Raw genomic sequence first — 22,373 nt, forward strand, 5'->3', positions numbered from 1 at the left:
CCCTGTTATCTTCTCTGCCTAAGAATGTTGTTTCCCCAATCCTGAGGCCTCCTCTCTCCCCTTGCTCATCTCTCCGCAAGCTTCCCTGACTGTCTCAGACATCTTCCATCACTCTACACCAACTACCCAGGCTTCATTGCTATTTCCCCAGCCTGTTTATCGTTGTTACAGCACTAACATTGTCAGGAATACTCACTGTCTTGCTCCACTCTCTGCCTCTGGAATCTCAGGCTGCCCGGGGCTTATATGCAGTGAGAACCCTCTAAAGAAGACTCTCCAAAAGTTCCCCTCCCCTGCATTCTAGTTCCACTCAAATTTCAAGCCTCAGTTCAGAAGATTATCGCTGGGTGGAAACCCAGGGCTCCCCACATCCCATCTTAGCAATCTCTCTTCTTGATATCCTCAGGCTGACCCTATCACAGGATTTCTGGCATTTTGTTTGACCTTCATAAATCTTATTTTTAGCAGAGTATATGTCAATTAAGGAAAAGTGAGGAGGAACTCCCGAGAATGGAAAGGGCTGTAAGGAAAAAATAATCTTCTAAATGCTTCTGGAACTTTCTCTTCCGTTGGGCTACCTACTTCTTAAGAACTGAGACCTTGTTCCTCAGAATTACCACAGCAAATAGATGATAGATAGATAGATAGATAGATAGATAGATAGATAGATAGATAGATGATAGATAGATAGATAGATAGATAGATAGATAGATAGATAGATAGATGATAGACAAGATAAGATAAAAGCGGGTAAGCTGCACATCATTCATTGTGACGCATATACCCTCATTCAAAGGCTTCCACGGTCTCTTACATAGCAACATGAAAGGCAAAGCCTTGCCTTGACTCCTGAGACCCTTCGAACTTCTGCCAACAAGGTCTTTGCCTCTGCTTCTCAGTGCCACCTCCTCAGCAGCCTCTTTGCTGTGACATAAGCAAACATGGTTCAGTCTCACCTTGGGGCCTCTGCACGTACATCCTAGAATTGCTGTATCCTCAGTTATCTTGACCTTCCCCAGACCCAGGGCTTCTTGAGAATGCTGACACATCCCCCAGGGAGACCATCCCTGCCCCTGCTGTCACCTGCTGGGTCCCTTCTCCACTTTTCTTTTTCTCTGTAGACTTAGTACCCCCTAACATGCTGTGTGGTTTACGTATTTCCCTCATGGGAGCTCCTGCAGCTGCAAGAGCAAGGCATTTGTATTCACATTGGCCTTTTTCATAAGTCCCATTAGCAGGGACTGCACCTCCGGAACAGCATCTACCCTTTAATTGTATATTTACTGGATGAATAAGCAGAGGGACAACCAAACGGATGGCAGAACAAGAAAAGGGAGAAAGGGGTCCAAAGATATGAGAGAAGGGAGGAGAAAAGGAGGCATGGGGACACAGAAAAGAAAAAAGATGAGCAGAGATGGTGATATGACAGCCCTCCTTTCCCCATGTCCTCTGACATTTACATATGCTGAGGGTGTATGCGGTGGAACTCTGGAGCCTAGAATGACCTCCTGGGTGCCCCAGGAAATGCCGGCCTCCATTTTCTTTTTGCCAGCACAGACTTGACTAGAGAAGACAAAGAGAATGTGTTTAACTGGGGCACTTGGCCATGAGCTTATGACTCAACCTGATGTATTCTAGACTCGCACTGCCTGCTGGTGATGTCTGCGGCCCATCACAGCTGTGGTGTCTAGCTTTGGGTCTAGGGAGAGCTTTGTTGGTAAAGTTCGTGCTTTGTGAGCATGAGGGCATAAGGTCAGAACCCCTGAACACATATAAAACAGCTAGGTGTATTGTCACGTGCTTGCATTTCTAGCCCTGAGGAGGTGAAAATACATGGCGCTCACTGGCCAGCCAATGAGAGACCAGGCTTTCAAAATGGAAAGTTCCTGAGGAACTTCTGATTGTCTTTTGGCCTCCACATTCATACACAAACATATGTACATGCACATACACACACATGCATCTGCACATGAATGAACATGTGCACACCTACATGCACACATAGAGATGTATTGCTTTAAAATTATAAAAGTAGCATATACAAAATCATAAGGAAGAAAATAACCTCTCCCTGTCTTCTTTTTCCTGCATTTGTACATATGGTTTACATTGTGCATACATTATAACGGGTCACATCTGCATTCCTGACACTCCTGAGCATGTGCCTATGAAGTAGCCAGGGAAGATGTTCACAGAGAAGTGGATGCTGGAAAGAGGCACATCATAGACCACTCCTGACCCTGATGCTCCGTGTCTGGGGACTCTGCTCAAGTTCATTTAGCATGATCACTTCTTGTGCTATGCCAGGGACCCAGGTACCATCCCAACTATACAGGACAATTGGTAAAAATGCCCTTTGCACATTCAAACTGTCCAACTCTAAACAATAAATGGCCCTACTGTGTTTATCTCTGCTAGCTTTGGTTTCTTCAGCTATGGAATAGAGATCACAATCCCTGTCTCCCAAAAACCATTATGGAAATTATATTTGATATCTTTGCTGTATGGCAAATCTAGCGACTGAAAACTAAAAGCATCTTTCTTTCCTATCATTTCCAAAGATGGAGTATTCATGCTTGGCTTAGCAGAGAGGATCTGGCTGGGGACATGATGAGTTATCTGCCAAGTTCTTCTAAGACAGTATTCCTCCTAGGCTGACTGAAGGCTCTACTTCCTCTGACCACTGCTGGAGACTTTGCTTCCTTGACACATTAGCTTCACTTTGGGCTGCTTATGAAGTGGTCACCAGCTTCCCACAGAATGAGTGAGGCAAGAGAGACAAACAAAGAGCTACTTAGAAACTGCAAAAGAAGGACTCTTGAAAATGACGGACTGAGTTAAACGTATTTAACTGTAGAACAAGATCATTGCTTCTGCCTTACAGACTCACCAGGATACATTACAGAAGGGAACTAAAAAGTATTAATTTTCTGTTAAAAACAAGGACAATGTGAAATTTGCTGGCAAATGGATGGAACTAGAAAAGATCATCCTAAAAGAGGTAACCCAGACCCAGAAAGACAAGCATGACATGTACTTACTTAGAGGCAGATATTAGCCATAAAATATAACCATGTACAATCCATAGACCCAAAGCCAGGTGGTGGTGGCGCACACCTTTAATCCCAGCACTCAGGAGGCAGAGGGAGGTGGATCTCTGTGAGTCTGAGCCCAGCCTGGTCTACAAGTTCCAGGGTATGCTCCAAAAGCTACAGAGAAACCCTGTCTCAAACAAAACAAAACAAAACAAAATACCAATCCATAGACCCAAAGATGCTAGATAACAAAGAAGGTTCAAGAGGGACACATGAATCTCACTGTAAAGGGGAAATAGAATAGACATCACAGATAGACAGGCAAAGGGTCTAGATAGGAGGTGGGCATGGCAAACAGGAGGGATCAGGTTGGAGGAGGTTGGAGGGAGAGAGTACTGGACAGACAACTGGAATCAAGGGCATCTCTGATATTAACTAGAAACCAACCTAGTGCAATGGAAACTCCCAGGAAACTATGAAGGTGACTCTACCTAAGATTCACAGCAGTAGGAGATAGGAAACTTGAACTGACCACTTCTGTTAAACAGGCAAAACTTCCAGTAGAGAAACTGGGGCACCAACCTACAGTTGACCTCCAATTTACCCTGACTACAAGAAATATTGGAGTAAAGATGACATAGAAATTATGAGAATGGGGGCTGGAAAGATGGCTCAGAGGTTAAGAGCATTGCCTGCTCTTCCAAAGGTCCTGAGTTCAATTCCCAGCAACCACATGGTGGCTCACAACCATCTGTAATGAGGTCTGGTGACCTCTTCTGGCCTGTGGGGATACATGCAGACAGAATACTGTATACATAATAAATAAATATAAAAAAAGAAATTATGAGAATGGCCCATGACCAGTCCAACTTGAGACCCATGCCATGAGAGGGAGCCCAGCCCTGACACTGACCAGAGGACCAGGACCCTGAACAGCCCAGTGACCTAGAATAGAACCAAACATGACTGGCAAATAAAGAAAAAAAAAAGTCAATGAAATGATTCCTAATGATATTCTGTTGTACACAAAGATTGTTGCCTAGCCCAATTTTCATCAAAGAGGCTTCACCCAGCAACTGATGAAAACAGATGCAGAGACCCATCAGAGTCCCATCAGAGTCCGGGGAATCCTGTGGAAGAGGAGGAGGAGGAGGAGGAGGAGGAGGAGGAGGAGGAGGAGGAGAAAGAGGAGGAGGAGGAGGAAGAGGAGGAGGAGGAGGAAGAGGAGGAGAAGGAGGAGGAAGGATTGTGGGAGCCAGAGGGGCCAAGGACACCAAACAAAAACCTACAGAATCAACTAACCTGGGCCCATAGGGACTCACAGTGACTGAACAACAAGCAAGCTTGCACGGGACTGACCTAGGCCCTCTGCGTGTATGCTACAGTTATGTGGCTTAATCTTCTTGTGGGATTCCTAATGTGGGAACAGGGACTGCTTTTGGAACCCTTTCCTCCTACTGGGTTGCTTTGTCCAACCTTAATAAGAAAGGGGGTAGCTACTCTTATTGCAACTTTAGATCTGCCATGACTGGCTGATCTACATGGAGGTCTACCCTTTTCTGAAAGAGAAAGAAGTGGGTGGGGGGATGGGATTTGGGAGAAGGCCTGGGAGGAGAGGAGCAAGGGAGGGAAAATGTGATCAGGCTGAGAAATTGATTAATTAATTAATAAAAAGAGAACTCCCTGGTAGACACACAGCAGATACGAGCTTCTGCCAAATAGCATTATAAGAGGACATGGGCAAACATTAGGCCTCTCCAGTGACTTCCCACACTAAGGACTAATACACAGATTCAATTCAGTTTCATAGCATGCCCAATATGCCTGCTACTGGGTATCGAGCCATATGAGTTAATATATTCAGCTAACTACTGAACCTCAGAATCTAGACAACCAAAACAACAATGAAATGCTTTTTATAGAATGAAGACTCATTTTCTTCATTTTCTGCAGTTCTAGCACGCCTTTCTTTCAAGCCTCGCTCAGGAATGACTGCTTACTCCTAAAGCGTAAGAGCAGGAACTCAGGGTCAGAGCAGATGCGTGGCATTCATGAGAACTGGCATTACGTCCCCACCCTGATCACAAAAGAAAAACAAATGAAGCTCACACTGGGCAGCTGAGGCAGATTTACTACAGCTGAGGCTAGCTCGAACTACTTAAGATTGTGTCTAAAACCAAAGTGAGTAGCTCTCTGGAGTTGGTGCACAAGCAAGCTGATCTACAGCTGTACTACTGTGTTCCACATTGAATGCAACATTGCAATTCCAAGCACATGGGACGATAAAATTATAGAAGGTTTTTTGAACATTTTATTATCTTTATGTAGCCCCCAAGCTGAAGTAAATAAATGCGAACCCTGGCCGAGTAGTGGGAAGGAGAAAGATAGGGACGATCTCAAGTGAATCCTCATGAGGTCTGGATTGGCAGAGCCTGAACAACAGTGCCTATCGCTTCACCTTTCAGAGGAACAGTTTTCTCGTCAGTAGGCAGAAAACCTCAATCACTGTCTGAAGGGCACAAAGATGTCCAGGGATGAAGAGCTTGGCCGGTAATAAGCATTCAGCAGGTGCCTGAGGTCTGGCTTGAAGGTGTTCAGCAAGAGTGATGGTGCATGGTTGATATGACCATGCCCAGGCACTAGGCTAGGACGCTTCACAGGCCCTCATCATCCCAACTGCTGCGCTTGCTGAGGCTCACACTCCATTCCACGACAGATGCTGAGGTCAGAGAGGCGTTCTAGAACTGCCATTGCTAAGACCCCAGAGCATTTCTTAACCAGTGGTCTGGATCTCTTAAAGAGTTGTGGCCATACGTCCTTGGAGATCCAGTTAATTTTAAAGACGATGAAATACAAAAAAAAATCTGCCTCCCAGCAGAAGAGAACTCTGGCCATTCCCAAGGTCTGATATCTGTTCTGCTCCATGAACTCTCTGGAGAAGGAGATGCTTGCAGCTGGAGTTTTCTCAGCCTCACAGTTCTGAAGCCTAGATCCCAGTTCCTTATCCCTGGAGCCCATCCCCCCTCTAGGTAGAAAGTGAAGTTAACACTGTGTTTACTCAGAGGATGCTCTCTACTTACCGCCTCTTTCCCTTCCTTCCTCCCTTCCCACCATCCTCAACCCTTTCTCACGCACACATACAAGTGCACACACACACACACACACACACACACACACACACACACATACCACACCATGTCTTACCACACGCTCTCCATCACGGATTCCCCCACCCCACCGTGTCTCAATGTGTTGTGAGGTCCCTCACTATCGCACCACCAGCATCCCCCATGAACCCTTCAGAAGTACACTATCTCAGATCTAGATAAGGTGTCCAAAATCAGATCCCCTGAAAGAGAGTTAGACACTCAGCTGTTTCCAAAAGCCTTCCAGGGTACCCAAGCTATACTAAAGTCTGGGGAAAATGTCTGTAAAAGCCTCCTTTCTCATCTCTTCCTTCTCCCTTTTCCTCACCCCTTCCTTTAAAGAACTATAAAATATACCACAGCTTCTGCTGGACTTTTTAAAATTTGGGGTTGTTTTATTTTATTTTATTATTTTTTTTCCACTTCACACTTTTCTCTCCCCATCCCCCCATCCCCCATCCCACCCCACCCCCAAGTTCCCATTTTTTGTCCGGCAATCTTGTCTACTTCCAATATCCAGGAGGATAACTATATGTTTTTCTTTGGATTCACCTTCTTATTTAGCTTCTCTAGGATTTTTTACGAATTATAGGCTCGATGTCCTTTATTTATGGCTTTTTTGAGACAAGGTCTCCCATAGTCCAGGCTGGCCTCCAGATCACTATGTAGTTGAGGCTGGCTTTAAACTCCTAATCCTCCTGTTTCGGCTTCTCCAGTGCAGGAATCAAAGGTGGGTACCACACCCAGCTCTCCTCTCGACCTTCAACTGAGCTCCGAGAACAAGAACCTCTACCCGTGGTCCCTATGCCCGGATGAGGGTGGAAGCTCCCGTGCCCAGCAGGCTTTTGCACCACACCGACAACTCGGCTGGAGAAAGGCACCTCCCTTTCCTTTAGAAACACAATAAAATTCACGTTCGGAATGAAAAAAATAAAGAGACAGAGAAACAGGCCTAATAGGGAAGCAGCAGCCTCCTTATGGGAAGAAGCTGGCTTGGGAGGTGGAGGAGAGCAGGGGCCTCTGTGAAGGGACTCTTGGGGCCTTGCTGCCTCGCCAAAGTTAGGCCATAAACACTCCCAGCGCTCAGCGTCCGCGATGGCCTCATTTGGCGCTGCTCGCCCACTTCAGTCATATAAAGAGCGATAAAGGAAGACAAGGGCGAAATACCCTCTAAATAAAAGATGAGGTAATTTTGAAGGCACATTAGGGTTTTATGTGTATTGTGGCTTGTGTTTTTTTATTCAAACTCGGGGAGGGCCAGCAGTGCTCCTGCCAGGGACTGTGGTCCTCCATAAAGCGTCCAGTGCAGTGGTGCAAACAGTCCAGGGCTACGCTCCACTGTTTGGAGGCTTTGAACAAAACACCGGAGAGAAGGCCGTTTTCATTGTCCCCTTGGCTTGGCTTTTATCGCATGGGTTGTTGTCATACCAAGAATAAAAATGAAGCATCCTGCCTCTGTCCTTCCTTTGCAGCTTGTGTCCCCCAGAAAGGGAGGCTTTGCCAAAACCCGCAGTAGAACAAGAGAGACCAGTCCTGAAGCGAATGACTAACGGGGCACCCTGGAAGCTGCCCTGGAGGATGAGAAGGGTAGCCCGTTACAGTGCAAATGACAATGTCTTGTAGAACGGGAATGGGTGAATGATACAGGAGCCCAGAGAGCCCAAGAAACCTCATTTCCAAAGGGCAAAGAGGATCCAGGGCAATGTATGCTGAGACCTTAAGTAAGGGTAGCCCCTCTGAAAACCCAACAGTCCCCAAATTACCTACAAGCCTCATCGGGGCCCCTGTGTCTTATGCACCAAATGGAGGGTGCATCATGGCATCGACAGAGCCCCTGGCGTTCCTCAGCACTGACCCCTTGCTTGTCTTAAACACAGAGCTTTTCTAGTACAGCTCTGGAATCCTACAGGAGGATGAAATCAGCCTGTACTTCACAGTTTGGGAAGTTACAGCAGACACAGATGTAACACTCACCAAAATTCAAAGCCAGGCTGCCTGGCTGCAGAACTCCTATTATGTGTGCATGATGAAAAGTGTTTGGATTATGCACCGCGAACGGCCTACCTGCTGTAGGCCCCGCCTGACTCTCACATCAGTAGCCAGCATTAGCACCCCATTTGACAAATAAAGAAATTGAGGCCCACAGAGGCTGACAGCCAAGGTCAAACTAACAGCTAATACCAAAGAAGCCAAGCACTGCAGAGATAAACCTCACAGAGGAATGAATGTAGGAATCACGTTCTTATTGATACACCTGCAGCACATCTCAGGCGTTTGTAGAAGCCCGAAGCCTGCAAAGGCGCTTGCCTACCTTCGGCACGGCCTTCAGCCCTTGAGGAAGACGGGTGCATGCAGGGAAAGAGGAGAGGATCATAGAGGCCTTTAAATATGGGCTCTTCAGTCAAGCGAGCTCTCTGTACACCTGTCTCCCGGGAAGTTCGCTGTGTTTTCCCCGTCCACGGGGATATAATACACGAGCAAAATCCAGGAGTCCCTAATGCAGCCAGACTAATTCCTTAAGTCAGCGGAAGCAAATTACAGCAGTCTCCTCAATCCTTTCCAGGGCCAGCGGGCTCCACTGCTTTTCAAACCCAGGAAAGAAGATGCTAGATCTCCTCCGCCCTGACCCTGGAATGGAATGAGTTGCTTCACGTTTGCCTTCATTATCTGTGGGAAAACCCTCCTACCCCATCGCAGAATAAGTCACCTCATCCTGGCAGACAAAGACATGGAAAAATAAAGTGAAAACAAACCCAGAACTAGGAAGTAATCCTTCAGGACTACAAAATGAGAAATGCCTGGCATTCCTGCTCTCTGAGACCCACTCCCTTTCTGCATGACCTTGAGAAAATAGCTTGCGCTGGGATCAAGATCTATGCCTGGTGCATGAGCTGGCTTTGTGGACCACATTCCCTGTGACGGGATGCCTTGCTTAGCTTTGATGCAGTGGGAAGGGGTTTGGTCCTGCCTCAACTGAAGTACCAGGCTTTGTAGACTGCCCATGGAAGAAGGCCTTACCCTTTCAGAGGAGTGGATGAGGGGAGGAGCGGGAGGAGGGATGTGAGGGGGAATTGTGACTGGTACTAATATATATAAATTAAATTAAAAATATATAATATAATATAATATAAATAAAAAATAAAGTGTAAATAAAAACAAAACTTACATGGTTTTGTTTCCTTCACCCACAAAAAGGTATTAGTGAATGTTTGCTGCTATAGTGTAGTTGTGAGAGATGAATAGGTTAATACAGAGTTCTTGAGATAGCTCCAAACATCTGGCAAGCACTCCACAGACTCTACCCGCTGCTCAGTTAAGCATTCATGGAGGACCAGCTAAAACCAAGATGATTGACAAGAAGAAGGTCTTTACAAAACATCCCAAAGATTCAGCAGTTTGGGGTTAAGCATCCTGGGACCTCTGTGCTTCTAGCATACAGAAGTTGGTACTGTCTCTATAGGGTTCAGTGGTATAAGGCCCCAGATCCAAGGAGCCTGGAATCAAACTCTGGTTTCTCACTGCATAGCAATGAAATCTTAGCCCAGTTAGGCATCTATTGGAATCCTCAGTTTCTTAACCTGTAAGAGGGAGAGGAATAGCTCTTTTCCTGGAGTTATTGTATAGAAATAATTTCCATAAGACATATACAGAAGAGAGTTTGTAGCAAATGATTAAAAAACTACGTCATTAAAGAACAACAGGCAACTAAAGAATGCAGAGTGGGAGAAATAGTCTTTCCCAGGAAAGAGTCCACCAATTGGTTATCTAATAGCAAATGTTCAGCCCTGAAAATGCACATTCAAATAACATTATATAGACTGAGCAAACGTTCTGGCTGAGAAGATCATATTTAAGTACTTAGGAGCATATGTGTTGATAAATATATACACAAATGTATGTAGCACATGTATTGATAAATATATACACAAATGTATGTAGCACATGTATTGATAAATATATACACAAATGTATGCAGCAACAATTAGTGAAAGGAGCAGTCGTGAATTTGAAAATAGCAAGAGGGTACATGGGAGGGCGTAAAAAAGGGGAAGGGGAAATCATGTAATTTTATTATAATCTCAGAAGATGCAAGAATAATTAAAAATAAGTTATTATTATGGTTGTTGTTGTTATTGAACTCTTCATTTAATTGATTGATTTTAGAGAAAGGATCTCATGTAGCCAAGGCTGAACCCCAACCGCTGACCCTCCAGCCTTCACTTCCTAATGCTGGGACTATAGGTGTGCACCTGCACATCCTGTTGTTATAGTTGCCATGATTAAGAACTCATCTTCTTTTCCAATCTAATGCAAATATTGTCTTGCAGACTTCTTTCTGCCTTCGTGTCTGCTAAAAGTTCACCCCCTCAGATGTGTTTCTACCTCCTTCCAGTAATTTATCACTTCTCATTTATTTAAAAGTTTTTGTGTTCCTGTTTTATCTACCCCACTGAACTATGAGTGTCCTCAGGGTAGGGACTTGGTCTATTTGTTATAGAATTCTCTGATTTTGTTGGCTGATTGATTTGAAGACAAAGTCTTTTTTGCAAGCCGGGTTGACCTCTGTGGTATTTAGAATGAGAAGAACTCCCATAGGCTCATATATTTTAATCCTGCAGTCCCCAGTTGATAGGACCCTTGGGGAAGGATTAGGAGGTGTGGCCTTGTTGGAGGAGGTGTATCACTGGGCTGGGCTTTGAGGTCTCAAAGGTGTCCTGTGATTCCCAGTGTGATGTGATCTCTGTCTGTATGTCTCTTTGTTTCTCTCTCCCTCCCTCTCTCCCTCCCTCCCTCCCTTCCTCCCTCTCTCCCTCGTGATTGTGGACCTATATGTGGGGTCTCCACTCTCACTTTGCTCTGCCATCGTGGTTTTTAATCCTCTGAAACTGTAAGCCAAATGTTTTCTTTTGTGTGTCACCTTGGTCATGGTGTTTTAACACAGCAAAAGAAACTAAAGCAGCTTCCAACCTGAAGTCCCCCTGATTCCTTATCACAAGCTCTGGGATTACAGGCCTATGTCACCATTATGCTACTGGCTTGTTTTGCTTTTGTCAAATACTATATTCCAGGAAATGCTATGAGGTTATCTGCCCCTGGGAGGTTGCTGTTATTAGCATTCTCGGGAGACTAGCAAAGCCAGGCAAAGCCATTCGCTACGGGCACCAGCTGCAGCTTCTGCTGCGGGAAAGAGATAGCTTTGCACAACCATCTGCGTTCAGGTATAGCTCAAACCCGGCATTGGGCTGGGCTCCATACCCAGTCCCACCTCTCTGGATCCCAGAACTTCCCCATTCATACCCTGTCTCACTGCCAGCCTCAGAGAACTCACTCCCAGTTTCTCCTTAGGGTCTCATCCACGCCGCTCACAGATCCATGCCCTCACGATGCCAGCTCCAGCATTCGGCTTCAGAATCCGGGAACAGGTTAGGAAAGAGCAGATTTCAGATTTCCAGATGAGTTGTGACAGCAAGACTACTACCTACACACCTGCTACCAGATGCCCCAGGTGTTTTTCATTCAGTTATCTGGAATCCTGGAAATGAGGGCTCATTTCAGCCTTGGGGGAAGGGGGCTTCTTGTTCAAGCTCCCTGATCAGTAAACACTCCTGAGAGACAGACCAGACAGCAGAGGCTGGACAATCCCAGAGACCCCATCCCTCCTGAAGGGTTCGATAGGACATCCACAGCAAGTCACATTGTTTTCCCTCCCTCTTAGCCACACAATCCACCAGTGTGTCCTACTCTAGTTGGCACTTTCTGTCCTCCCGTGCCCTGCTGCTTGCCAGGGAAACTCACTTCTCCAAGGTGCGCATCGGAGGCATCCTGTTCATTTAGGTTTGATGTTAATTTGTCAGCAAGCAAATATTTGCAGAAGACTTCATAAGCCAAGGCCCCTGTTAGGCCCTGGGGACGGTCCACCTTCTTGTTTGGCAAGTATTAAACCAGTGCTTACAAATAATTAATTCCTAGTGTGACAAGACCCAAGAAAGAAACAAAATACAGAGAAATCAACATGTGTGTGTGAGGACCCACAGGGAACCACTGGCTAAGCGATGCTGTACCCTAGAGCAGTCACAGATCCCTAGGGACCATGTGCTGGCCAGGGGTGGGCAGGGAGCATGCCTCGTCTTACATCCTGAGCTTCTCCATGAACACGTCTTTTAATTACTCATCAGAGGATGAAAACTAAGAGAGGCTACCGGAGTCAGTGTCGTTCAGCAAGCAATCCCTCTGAGACAGAAGATGAACTGAGATTCCTGGTGGCTAACACCATGCCTATAGGCGTTGCTGAAGGAATGTCCAGTCACCGAGAAAGCAAGTGACTGGGAGCAAAATGAAGACAGAAAGAAGACTGGGAACCAGTTAGTGAAATGGATGACTGCTAGGTGGGGTAACCCTATGTCTCTAGCTACCAGACTATCCTCAGGGTGAGCCTGCTGCTCTCATGTAGTTGTGATATACACCCCATTCACTGTCAGCGGTACCCCAATCTAGGTGCTTCAGACGATGCTCATCATACTAGGGATGCATTTAGCAAAGAAACCTTCCTGTGAACTCCCTCACACAAAGAAGAATGCTGTGTGCTCCAAGTGAGCTTGCATCTCATGAGCAGGAGCAGGGATAGGAACTTTCAGAAAACACACAGCATGGTGGAGAATGAGAGAAAACAACACTCAGGATCCTGATCCAAGAAAGGTGTCTTCCAAACATGAAGTTCCTCCAGGTACTGTAAACAATGGGTATTATATATCTTAAACTTTTTGTTTTATTTCTTGTTCTCACCCTGGTTATCATTTGTATATAGGAGGGCTACTGATTTTTTTTTTTTTTTAGTTAATCTTGTATCCCAACACATTAATGAAGGTGTTTATCAGCTGAAGGAGTTTCCTGGTAGAAATTTTGAGGTCACTTATGTATGTTATCACATCATCTACCAATAATGAAAGTTTGAATTCTGCATTCCCAACTCGTATCCCCTTAATCTGATGTGGCATTCCCCTCTGTATGCTATGATTACCATTAATGAGTAAAGAAAACTGTCTTGAGCCCATGATAGGGCAGAACTTAGGTAGGTGGGTGAAACTAAACTGAATGCTGGGAGAAAGAAGGGTGGAGTAAGAGAGAAATCATGTAGCCCCACTGGACACAGATACAGATAAGCCACTGCCATGTGGTGGTACACAGATTAATGGAGATGAGTTAAATTAAGATGTAACCGTTAGCCAATAAGAAGCTAGAGCTAATGGACCAAGCAGTGATTTAATTAATACAGTTTCTGTGTGATTATTTTGGTACCCAGCAACCAGGAAATGAACAAGCAGCCTCTTCCAACATTGATCTCCTTTTGTTGTCTTATTACTTACTCTAGTTAGAACTTTGAGTACTATAGTGAATAGATATGGAGAGAACGGGCAGCTTTGTCTTGTTCCTGACTTTAGTGGAACCACTTTGAGTTTCTCTCCATTTAATTTGATGTTGGCTGCCGGATTGCTGTATATTGCTTTTATTGTGTTTGGGTATGTTCCTTGTATCCCTGATCTTTCCAAGACCTTTATCATGAAGGGATGTTGAATTTTGAGTTTTGATTTCACTGACTTAAAGGGTTGCGGATGTGGTTAAGTTGGTCGAGGGCTTGCCTGGCATACACACAGACCTGGCTTCTCTTCCTAGCACTCTGTAGAACAGACATGGCGCTATACACTTGTAATCTCAGTATCTGTGAGATGGAGGCAGGAGGAGCAGAAGTACAAAATCATCCTCGGCTACAAACAACATCAGCACTATTGTACTTCCGTGACGGGCTGGTGTGCTAGCCAGCAAACCAATGTGTGTGCATTCTAGTCTGTTAGGCATATAGGATCCTAATAGTTACTAGTTGATCAGGTATCATAATTAAGTCTTTTTAATTATGATTATTAATGTATATTAATTATCTAAATTATTAGGTTCCACTCTAGCACTCCATGTGTGCACATAAGTCTTAACCATTCAATCGTGCTAAGTTCTCAGATCCTCTCCGCATGACCCTCCCCCACTGTGTTCCTGAGAACTAGGTCACATCCATTGTCGTTTCTGATGCCTGTGTCCCCTTTTCCATTTTTCTTCCTTCGGGACAGTGATCCTTTCTTGGTCCGTCCTTGGTATGATCTGAATGCTAAATGTCTGCCGCAGACTCGTGTGTTTGAACTCTTCATCCCCTAGCTGGTGGTGCAGCTTTAGGAGATGGTGAAACCTTCGGGATATACAGTCTGACTGGCAGATGGAAGTAACCAGGAGCAAGCCTTGGGGATTTTGTTATCTCTGGTCCTGATCTGGTTCTCTGTGCTTCCTTATCCTCACCATGTGAAGAAGCACTGCTACCTGCTTCAGGTCACTCCTGGTATATATTTTATCAGTGACAAGAAAAGTAGTTGATATAGGAATGCTTGCTGCTCATCTCCTGGTGAGTCTACAATAATGAAAATAAAGGAAAAATCCAGTCTCTGTGTCACCTTGGGGGGTCCTGCTGTAGCAACTCAAAATAGAGCCATTCACCAGGGTCTGTGGACAAGTCTAGTTTCCTTCTCATGGATTTAGCATCGATATTGATGTCAGAATCACCCAGTATGGGCTTCACGTCATCTAGCTGACATCCCTCCAGCTTGTTTTCCTGCTTTCTCTCCTCCCAGGACCGGGCAGCCTTTCTTTTGTTAATTACCATCTATGACAAGAAGAAACTTCTCTGGTGAAGGTTGAGAGATGCATGGATCTATGGATAAAATGGTAGGTCATTAAGAGTCACTCTGTTGGGAGTGGACAAAAATGTATAGCTCAATAAAAACAATTTTTAAAAAAGTCACTCTATTGCTGTGCTCCTTTAGCAGAATATTAGTAGATTTTTCCCTAGGCCTATGACCTATCTAGTCTCAGATTATCAGCCAGGGTCAGGCATGGGTTCCCTCTCCCAGAATGGGCCCTTCCTGAAGTCCAACCAAAAAGAGGTCACCACTCACATAACATTGGTGTCATTGTCATACCAGAATATCCTGCTGTCAGGTCACTGTGATAGGCCATAGAGTTTGTAGCTGAATGATATTTATGATTATTACTCTTGAGGCATGGAAAGTACCTTCCAGCATCATAAATGCTAGTCGGTAGAGGTGAAACTTCTGTTTGGGCACCAATTTGATTTTTCCATGTTTGATAATGTAAGTGCCGTGTTCAGCAATAGCTATCAGGTTATTGAAGGTAAGCAATAGCGTTGGCAAGAGCCTGTTATATTTGGGGGATCTGTGGGAACCTTCTGATAACTCAGCACACTATAACCCATTCCCAGCACTAGATGTTTTACTTGGTAGCATATCTAGTTGGGGCATTGTCTCCCCCATTATACAGTGACCTTCATTTAAATTCCTTTTGTATATGTTTGTATTTTAGGAAGCTTCTACAGTAGTAGGTTTCTTTTTTTTTTCTTATAAATGCAAAACATTTAATTGGGGTGGCTTACATTTTCAGATGTTTAGTGCATTTTTCAGCATGGTACAACATGGTGACATGCAGGCAGACATGGTGCTAGAGCAATAGCTGAGGATCCTATATCTTGACTCAAAGCCTACTTGCTTTTAAAATGACTTTTATGTTAACAATCTGCTTTCTGATGGGACTAAAGCAATTTAATGTAATAACTATTCTCTATTGAAGGTCACAGCAGGAATCTTATTCTAGTAGTAGGTTTCTATATGGATTTTCAAATGGCCTATTGTATGAGTTGTCCCTCCCCATACCACCTTAAACACACAAAACCTGAGAAGCTAAGCAAGGTTGAGCCTGGTTAGAATCTAGACAGATAATCAACATCCTTTAAAGAAAAAGGACTTTTGGGAAGTAGTGGCACATGCCTTTGATCCAGGACTCAGGAGGCAGAGGCAGGATGATCTCTGTGAGTTTGAGGCCAACCTGGTCTACCGAGCAAGTTCCAGGACAGGCTCCAAAAGTACACAGAGAAACCCTATCTCAAAAAACAACAAACAAACAAAGAAACAAAACAAAATAAGGACTTTAATGATGTTTGCTAAATGAACCTTCATATATTTTTAATTCATTTTTTTAAGAATGTCAAATGTGTATGCAATGCTTTTTATCATATCCACCTGTCAAACCCTCATTCCAACATCTCTCAGGCCTCCCTCCAAAGTTTCTTCTCTCAACTTTACATCCTCTTCTTTTTGGTTTTTTCATTAGGATGCATTGAACCTAATTCATATAGTCCACATGCATCTGGGTGTAGGGTCATTCAGTGAGAAACCTACAAGTTGTAAGAAAATTGTCTCTCCCTCCCCAGAACCCAATAGCTCCTTAGTGAATAGGGAAATCACGTGGTGAGTCCCTGCCCCATCTGTGCTGGACTATTGATCTTCTCCCAGTCTTGTTCAGGTGGCCACAGCTGCTGTAAATTCGGGAGTGCAATGGCCACGTCATGTCCAGAAGTTGATATTACACCATTCCCCTCCCTATTCTCTGGGTCTTACATTCTTTCTGTCTCCTCTTCTGCAATATGCTCTGAGTCTTAGGGGTAAAGACTTAAGGTAGGTGTCCCATTTAGGTCTAAAATGTCACAATCATTTCTCAGCTCTGAGACCAGTTGTGAGTCCTACATTAATTGTGGCCCAGTGCAGAAATGAGCTTCTCTGACCAAACTGGACAGCAGCCCAAATTTATGGTTATGAACATAAATATGACAATCTAACAAAAAAAAAAACAACAGTAGCTTCTCCCCAGGAGCCGATAACCTCCAGTCATGGGCTTCTGACCATAAGCATGAATTCCCTCCAGTGGAGCAGGCCTCAAGTCCAATCAGAACATGGTGAACAGACACAGAAAATACTTAAAGTGTGGGCTTGGGAGATTGCTCTGTTGTCAAAGTGTTTACTATGCAAGCACGGGGACCTGAATTCAAATCACAGCACCCACATAAAAAGCCAGGTGGAGGACCAGTGAGATGGCTCAGGGGGTAGGTGCCCTTGCAGCCAAGCCTGATGATCTGAGCTGGATCTCCAAAATTCACATCGTGGAAGGAGAGAGCCAGCTCCCCAAAGTTGTCCTTTGACCTCCATATATGTTATGACTTATGTGCCAACACACACAAAAGGAAAGAAGGAAGGGAGGGAGGGAGGGAGGGAGGGAGGGAGGGAGGGAAGGAGGGAGGGAGGGAGAAAAAGGGAGAGAGGTTGATTACCCCCATAACAATCATACAATTCTTACGCCAGTGGACTAATCCTCCTGGGTGGGTAAGTATTATAGCATTCAAGGTCCAGCGATGGATAAAATCATCGATTGTTTTCCTATTTTTCTCCACCAGCTGCCTGTATAGCATTTTCTATCACTCTGAAAGGCAGGGAGGAGGGCTCCTGTCCTACAACAAAAGTGTGTGGTATCTTCAACAATAGTTTTTGGCCATCCTGCTCTGGTCAGAAATCAAAAGCAATGGTAATAGCCTGTGTTGTTTTGGGGGCCTCTGACCCTTCCTGACCAACAGCTCATAGCAGGGTACACCATAATCGACACTGGGGTTTTGTTTAATATCCAATGTCTTGCAGGAGCAGTGTTGTCCAAGCATGCAGGGTGCCTCCATTCAAACTCCTCTTTTTTCTTAATTATATATTACTAAATGTTGGTATGATTTGAAATTATATGTATTAGGGTAGCACATACATATGAGCACTAGTGTCCACAAAGGTCATAGTGGTCAGAATCCCTGAATCTGGAGGTAGAGGGGGCTAGAAGCCACCATGTGGAGCCTGGGAATCCAGTTCAGGTCATTAGGCTTGGCTACGACTTGAGTGCTGGCCTCAAACTTGGCTCCTCTGCAAGACATGCTCTTAACTGCTGAACCATCACTTCAGCCCTTACTTAGATTTTTTCAATTAGCTAACATAATAGTGGATTTTCATATGAGTCTTCACGTATCCTTAGTTTTGCTTTATCCACTTTCCATATCCTCCTTCCCCCACCCTACTCCCAACTCCAGCCCAACTTAAACTTTTAATGCCCCAGTATCCTCCCTTCCTCCCTAGCACACATTTTCTCCCCATGTCCACCCATTAGGGCTTTTCCCTCTCCGTCTGAATGAACCTTTCTACCTCTCTTCAGTTTGGGCTGTTCCTGCCCTGATGCTCCATCTGTTCTTTATCTTCCATTCCTCTCTACCCACTCACTTTCTCTCACCCTCCCAATCCTAGCTAGAGTATCCCAAAGGTCCCTTACTGACTTAGGGAAATCTCTTCTTTGGTGCATCTTAGGCATCACAGAACTGCTGTTTCTAGCGCTCACCTCAGCAGGAATGTTATGTGCCATCTTGGTGTGACTGTGTGATTCTTTTTTATTATTTGATACTGGAGTCTTTATTTTTTTATTGATTTTTATTGAGCTCTACATTTTTCCCTGCTCCCCTCCCTGCCTCTCCCCTCCCCTTCAACCCTCTCCCATCGTCCCCGTGCTCCCAATTTATTCAGGAGATCTTGTCTTTTCTACTTCCCATGAAGATTAGATTCATGGAGTCTTTCTTAGGGTCCTCATTGTTGTCTAGGTTCTCTGGGATTGTGATTTGTAGGCTGGTTTTCTCTGCTTTATGTGTAAAAGCCACTTACAATGATTTTCAATATCATACTAATTTTTGGTTTCTTGTATATATGAGCAAAGGATCTAAGCTTTCTTTCTGCTTCCTCCTAAGACTGGCAATTCTGAGACAGGTTGGAAATTGGCACCCACCTGGGCACTGCCCTAGAAAACCATCTGATATGTCTGGATTTGCTCATCTGGAAAAGGCAGATAGATGATATTTGTCTCAGTAGGAGTGAACAGGGTTAATTAACACTTGCAGTGCTTTGAGATCTGAGGCTAAAAGAGCTGATAAAAGGGTGTCAGCACCCAGCAAGCCACTGGGCTCTAAGAAATCAGGACAAAGAAGTCACTGTGGCATCCTGGACCTTCTCATCCTCTTGTCCTCTCTGTTGGTCTTTCCTTGTCCCTCAAGCCTGGAATCCTTGTCACCATGCTGATGTCTATCTTTTCTTCCCATGCAATTCCTTCTTTAAACATATTAAATCCTGCAGACACACTTGGGGACCCATATGCTCTGCAAAATAATTCTCCAATTGTTCCTCATTCATTTATGCATACAACATGGCTTGATTGAGCATCTACCACGTCTCAGACTCTGCCCAGAGCACTAGTGACACTAAGTTTAGTACTTTTGACCTCATAAAGCTGAGATTGGTACCCAGACAGGCTACATAAGGCACCCATGAACATAAAGGTGAGATTGGTACCCAGACAGGCTACATAAGGCATCCACAGACGTAAAGGCAAGATTGGTACCCAGACAGGCTACATAAGGCATCCACAGATGTAAAGGCGAGATTGGTACCCAGACAGGCTACATAAGGTATCCATGGACATGAAGGTGAGATTGGTACCCAGACAGGCTATATAAGGCATCCATGGACATTTTTCAGGGACTAGCTCGGGACTGAAAGCCACATTTTTCCAGGCTCCAACAATTTCTCCTCTACTTTATGCTATTTCCCACCATACACCAAGGCACATGATCCGATGGAAATAATTGATTGTTGGATAAGACATCACCTGGGTTGAATTCAGCACATTTGTTACATGGGTGGTCCATGAAATTCAGTTCAAATCTAAGTCTCTCTCAATAGTATCAGAGGTATCTTTCCCGGAAGTGAGGAAGAAAACATTTTGTTCTGAAGGGAAAAAAAAGCACCCAAAACTGTGCTTGCTCTCTAAACATTTCTTCCGAAACAGCTATCACCTGCCCACCTGCCTGGATTGCCGGTGCTGGGGTCCTCCCTGAAACAAAACTCAGAGACCCCACTGCTTCCTCTCATTCACTTCTGCGAAGGAATTCACCAGGAACGGGTAATAATATATGTTCTCAGCCAACCTCGGAAAGGTTTCTGCCCTGCCCCTCCCTGGCTGCAAGGCATTTGGCAAGGCAGTAAACTTCTCTAGAACTCAGAACCACAATAATCCCAACCACTTAGAGCTGCTGTGGGGGCTTAAATACACCACTGCCTGCAGCCTTCAGGCCCGATACATAAAAGAAGTCCCCGGAGGCCACTGGCATCTCTCTCCATGGCATGGTCACTTCCACAGATATATATAGAGAGAGATACATATATGTGTGTATATATGTATGTCTGTGTATATATGTGTATATATGTGTGTATATATGTATATATGTGTGTATATGTATATGTATGTGTGTATATATGTATATATATACACATACACACACACCAGGTTCTTTTTTTTTTCTTTTTTTTAATTGTGTTGGTGTTTCTGCCTGTATGTATGACTGTGTGAGGTTGGTGGATCCTGGAGTTACAGAGTTATGAGTGACCATGTGGGCACTGAGGATTGAGCCCAGGTCCTCTGGAAAAGCCGTCAGTACTCTTAATCACTGAGCCATCTCTCCAACCCCCTAAAGCCATATTCTTAAAACAGGGCACGTAAGCACAAACACCACGGCTTTGTGACTTCAGAAGGGCACGTAGGACTCACTATCCACACTGTCAGGTTTCTTACCTTCTGGCCCTCTGCTCTGACTCCTTTTCTGTGACAACCGTCAGCTGCAGGTGGCTTGGCTGAGTTCCTGTGGCATTCCTCATATGTCCTCAAATTGACTGAGTGTGGTTGAATGGGTGTACACCACCATTTGGAAAGCCATTGGGTTAGTTAATCATTGTACCAATCCCATGGCGTTCAGGCTAACCAGATAGCAGGTTAGAGCAAAGGTCAGCGTGAACGAAGATGGAGAGTCAAAGCCTCTACCAGCTGACTCATGGGGGAGGGAGGGGACTTCAGAAGGGGCTGAGGAGCAGGGAAGGTTCTTACCAAGCAGTTTGGATTAGCTGCCTTTTGCACATAGGCTTTTCTATTTAAGACAATTTATGAATTCTTTCAAACAAATTGAAAGATCAGGCAAACTAAGCCTTTAACTAGGTGTGGAGCTCACGCAGACAGAACTGAGGGGTGACAGACAGCCTACTTCACAGAAACCTCTACTTCTCACTGACTGCTCTGTCGCCATGACCTGTGCCAAAGTCCTGGTGGGAGAAGAGACATCCAAAAGGAAGATGCTCCCTTCACCTGGTGGATGGGCACTTTTCTTCACTTGCAGAGATCATGTGTGTAACAGATGTGTGGGAGGCAAAGCAGAAGCTGACCTCCTAAGAGAGGGTCTCTGAGGCTTTGACCTCATGGGCCTAGGAACAAAGAACTCTATCTGGCCCCGGGCTGCATAGGGAACTCATAACCACAAGAAGTTCAAGACTCCTCTCTTTCAGAAGTGGGGAACTCTTGGGGCTGGAGAGATAGCTCTATGGTCAGAAATGCTTCGTGCTCTTTTTTTTTTTTTTTTTGGTTTTTTGAGACAGGGTTTCCCTGTAGTTTCTAGAGCCTGTCCTGGACCTAGCTCTTGTAGACCAGGCTGGTCTCAAACTCACAGAGATCCGCCTGCCTCTGCCTCCCGAGTGCTGGGATTAAAGGCATGCGCCACCACCGCCCGGTTTATGCTTCGTGCTCTTACAGGGGATCAGTGTTCACTTCCCAGCACCCATGTCACGTGGTTCACAACCTCCTCCAGAGCCGCTGACACCCTCTTCTGATATCAGTGGGTACCCTATACATGTGCACAGACACACACACACACACACACACACACCAAAATAAAATATTATTAAGATATAGGGGATCTTCAATACTCTATTTCATTCCTCTGGTCTTGAACGAAAAACTGCCTCTGCCACAGGGAGTGGGGTTATCCTGGGCCTGGGTCTGCTTCACCCAAAGAAAAGGACCAATTAACTTGTCTCACAGTTAAATTCACACATGACATATGCCCTAGCCTTTGTAAGATGGCCACAGGCATGGCAGAGGACAAATTAGACTCCAACCCTTGCTTTCATTTGACCGAACTATAAATCAAATCCTTTTCCTTCTCCAGTTTCTGCTTTCTCATTTCCAGGGTGAGGAAGGGAGTTTTCTTCTGGGCCCACGTGTGTGGTCATAGCAGCGCTGACGTACAGCAGCCTCGTTGTGAACCATCCCCCTCACCTACTTCGTTGCTTCTCTGGTCCAGCAGGTGCTGAGTTTTCTATGCTGAGCTGAGTCTTCAAACCTTTGTACATAT

General features: G+C 45.0%; 1 long non-coding RNA gene across 2 annotated transcripts in view; it reads right to left on the reverse strand.

Annotated features, from left to right (window-relative positions):
• LOC119823391 overlaps nt 1–20,896 on the reverse strand; it is a 30,101-nt gene extending 9,205 nt beyond the window's left edge. For both annotated transcript variants that reach the window (XR_005286945.1, XR_005286944.1), the window contains exon 1: nt 20,768–20,896. This is a non-coding gene — a long non-coding RNA (uncharacterized LOC119823391). The remainder of the gene's footprint in view (nt 1–20,767) is intronic.
• Between the last annotated feature and the right edge of the window lie 1,477 nt (nt 20,897–22,373).

The sequence above is a fragment of the Arvicola amphibius genome, chromosome 9 (genome assembly GCF_903992535.2).
Source record: "Arvicola amphibius chromosome 9, mArvAmp1.2, whole genome shotgun sequence".
Taxonomy (NCBI): domain Eukaryota; kingdom Metazoa; phylum Chordata; class Mammalia; order Rodentia; family Cricetidae; genus Arvicola; species Arvicola amphibius.